The sequence below is a fragment of the Leptonychotes weddellii genome, chromosome 13 (genome assembly GCF_054177405.1).
Source record: "Leptonychotes weddellii isolate Sample4059 chromosome 13, ASM5417740v2, whole genome shotgun sequence".
In the NCBI taxonomy this organism is placed as follows: domain Eukaryota; kingdom Metazoa; phylum Chordata; class Mammalia; order Carnivora; family Phocidae; genus Leptonychotes; species Leptonychotes weddellii.
Window position 1 is genome coordinate 73,334,041 of NC_138381.1, and position 4,306 is coordinate 73,338,346.

The following is a 4,306-nucleotide window of genomic DNA, read 5'->3' on the forward strand; positions in this document are numbered from 1 at the left end:
ATTCTGAATTGAATGAAAATTAAAAAAAACAAAATTTGTGAGATGCAGGTAAAGCAGTTCTTAGGGAAATTTATAGCACTAAACACTTATATTAGAAAAGAAGAAAAGTCTCAAACGAGTGATCTCAGCTTTGACCTTAAATTAGAACAAGAAAAAAAGCTCAAAGTAAGCAAAAGGCAAATTAAGATCAGAATGGAAAGGGAAAAAAAAGATCAGAATGCAAACCAATGAAATGGAAGCAGAAAAACAGTAATCAATGGGACCAAAGCTGATTTTTTTGAGATCAATAAAATTGATAAATCTCTAACCCGTGGTTGCCATGCTATGGGTCATAATCTAGCTACCTGTTTTTGTAAATAAAGTTCATTGGAAGTCTCACCCATGGGTATTATCCATGGCTGCCTTCACTAACAGCATTGTTGAGTAGTTGCAATATAGACTGGAATGGCCTGCAAAGCCTTAAATATTTACTATTTGGCCTTTAAGAAAGAAAAAGTCTGGGGATTACTGCTCTAGCCAAACATATCAGGAAAAGAGAAAAGAAATTACCACCATCAGGAATGACAAAGGTGACATCACTACAGATTTTACAGAGATGTTTTAAATAAGGTAATATTATGAACACCTTTATGCCAATAAATTATTAAAATGGACAAATTCTTTGAAAGACAACACCAAAGTTCACTCAAGAAAAATAGAAAACCACAGGGCACCTGGGTGGCTGTTGTTGAGCATCTGCCTTCAGCTCAGGTCATGATCCCAGGGTCCTGGGATAGAGCCCTGCATCAGGCTCCCTGCTCAGCAGGAGGCCTGCTTCTCCCTCTCCCCCCACTTGTGTTCCCTTTCTCGCTGTCTTTGTGTCAAATAAATAAAATCTTTTAAAAAAATGAAGAAAAACAGAAAACCTCAGTAGCTGTATCTGTTAAAACTGATATCATACTTGGGGCACCTGGGTGGCTCAGTCAGTTAAGCGTCTGCCTTCGGCTCAGGTCACGATCCCAGGATCAAGCCCTGTACTGGGGTCCCTGTTCAGCAGGGAGTCTGCTTGTCCCTCTGCCCCTCCCCCCACTGCTCATGCTGACTCTAACAAATAAATAAAATCTTTTTTTAAAAAGGTGGGGTATCATACTTATTTATGGTTGAGTTTTGGTAGTTGGTCTATTTCTCCCAGTCCCTTTTAAGGGCTCATCTGATTAGGTCAGGCCTACTCAGAATAATCTTATTAACTCACAGGCAACTGATTTGAGACTTTACACCCCCAAAATCTCTTCACAGCTTTGTCATAATACATAAAACAATCATATTCACAATCCTGCCCACACTCATGGGGAAGGAAATACATGTACACCATGTACATTATATGTATGCCATGTACACCAGGAGTCAGGAATCTTCATGGCCAACTTAAAATTCTGCTGATCACAAATACAGAAACAAATTTATTCACTGAAGGGGAACCTGGGTGGCTCAGCCGGTTAAGCGGCCCACTCTTGAGATCATGACCTGAGCCGTGTGAGATCAAGCCCCACATGGGGCTTCACACTCGGTGTGGAGTTTGCTTAGGATTCTCACCCTCCCTCTCTCTGTCCCTCCCCCCACTCTCTCGCGCCAAAAAACTAAAAAGTTCATCCACTGCAACGTTATTTTTAATCATAAGATATTGGAAACAACCTAAACATACATAGGAGAATGGGTGAATAAACCACAGTACATTCACACAATGAAGTGATTTTTTTTTAAAGATTTTATTTATTTATGTGACACAAAAAGAGAGCACAAGCAAGGGGAGTGGCAGGCAGAGGGAGAGAGAAAAGCAGGCTCCCCACTGAGCAGGGAACCCGATGTGGGGCTCAATCCCAGGACCCCAAGCCAAAGGCAGATGCCTAACTGAGCCACCCATGTGCCCCGATGGAGTGATTTTTTAAAATGAGGTATAATGGGAGTTATCTTGAGAATATGCTATTAAGTGAAAAAAGCAAAGTTCAAGAGTATTTGTAATATGCTACCTCTAGTGTAAGAAAAGAGGAAATAAGAAAATACACATATTTAGTTATTTTGACAAAAAGAAGAAGAAAGTTTAGGGGGACAAAAAACGACAAAACAGAAACGAGATTGGGTTGCCCACAGATGGTGGAAACAGGTGAAAAGATTGACGTTGAATGGGAGTGGAAGGTATAGGGCTAGTGACACTTCTGAGTAAACCTTTTGTAGTTTAAAGTTGGAATCATACTAATACTTAACATACTATAAAATCCAATAAACAAACCTAGGGAAAAAAATCCCTAAGAACATAAACAAAAACAAATCAAGACAAGTGTATTTCGAATGAATAATGTATCACATCAAAGGATGGAGGCAAAAAATGAACCTAAAATTTTGAACACATTTTGACTATATACCCTCATAATAAGTCAAAAAGAGTTATAAACAAATATTTAGCTTGTTAGTAGGTTAAATTTTCTGTAGTGGTAAACATTTAGCAATACTGAAACTACTTTCTCTGGGTCGCCTGGGTGGCTCAGATGGTTAAGCATCTGCCTTCAGCTCAGGTCATGATCCCAGAGTTCTGGGATCGAGTCCCGCATCGGGGTCCCTGCTCCTTGGGAGCCTGCTTCTCCCTCTGCCTCTCTCTCTCTGTCTCTTACGAATAAATAAATAAAATCTTAAAAAAAAAAACTTTCTCTGTATTTGAGAACTGAGCAAATAAGTAAATATATTGAGAATAACAGGAGCCAGATTTCTCATTGCTGGAGAAGGCAAAGGATAGACAGAATCAACCCTGTGGTGATAGACTGAAATTGGATGTCTTGTTATGAACTCATGGTGGTATACACAGTTATAAAATTAAGTATATGCATGTCTATAACACACATACATAATACATATATAAACATACACATATTTCGTAGCTGTCTGCTGAGAGGACACAGAAGCAATGCCCCCCGCCACAGTAACATTGTGTACATGCCAAGCACCCAGATGATGGTTTCTAACTACTGTTCACCCCCAAAGGAATCCAGGGTTTCTGGGCAAAAAAATTAATTCTAGCCCGAGGTAGGGAAAATACAAGATGAACCTGGAATATCTTGTGTCAAAAAGTAAGAATGTACTCAAGAAATAGTTGGTCATGCCAAAAAAAGACACAGGAACCAGCTGGCCAAATCTGGCCATCAAAATTACTATATCTGAGCATCAGAATAAATGACAGAGATGGATAATAAAAAATTGAATAAAATAACCTATTTTTATATATGAATGAATGGGGGAGAAAGAAGAGTTCTTCCTTAAAGTAGAATACCAACAACTAAAATGTAGAAGGAAACGGAGTTAGAAAATCATCATTTCAATAGTAATAGACGCTTAACGACTGAGCCACCCAGGTGCCCCAAAAAGTATATCCATTATAAAACATTGAAAAACTACAGATTACTAAAGAAAGTAAAACAAACCAAAAAAATTACTATTTTACTGAATGTCTAATCCAACCAAAGGGAAGGAAAACAAGTTTATCTATGTCCATCCCCCAAAAGCTAAAGTTATGGGTGACAAGCCCCAAAGCCCTCTCTGCCCCAGAGAATTCTTCCTCATGCCTCCTTTAAGTCCCAAGGGGATTTTCAATCATGCCAGAAGTGACCCAATTCTCTCAGTCTTTTTGGGCTTCTTTCACCAAAAACAAGGTCTTTCTGAGCTGACTGATAATAACTGACATAAACTATACAAAAAAAACCCTATAGTTATATATTCTTTTCTCTGGTCTTGCTTCTTTTTCTCAGTATAGCTCAGACCTGGATATGAGTCCCTGGCTCTGCCATGAATTATCTGCATAGCCTTCTGCAGATCACTCCTTTCCACTGATGAAATGAGGCAATTCTTCCCTCTTTCCTCAGCCCCACTAGGTTGTTAGGAGAAAAAATAAGCTCAAAATGACCTAAGGTCCTGTGCAAACTGTGAGGTGCTGAGGGGTAATGAATAATTCTGCTAAGGCTCAACCACACTCAGGACCGAGGCTTTTAAGATATCTGCCTTTCTCTATTTAGTTGGAGGCAGTCCCACCTCCACCCCAAATCATCACCAGAGCTGCAACAACCATCCATTTTCTCAAAATCCAATAGAAAACTATATCTTGAATGTCTGGCACTGAAAAGAAGCTCATGCTGCAACTACTAGAGTTCCAGGAAGCACAAAAAGAAAAAAAAAAAAAGCCCAGTCCTGCTCACCTTCCCCCATATTTCAGGGCCAACTCCAGCCCACTCTGTCTTCCCTGAGGTCTCCAGAGTGCAAAGGAGAAGGAACCACAAGACTCAGC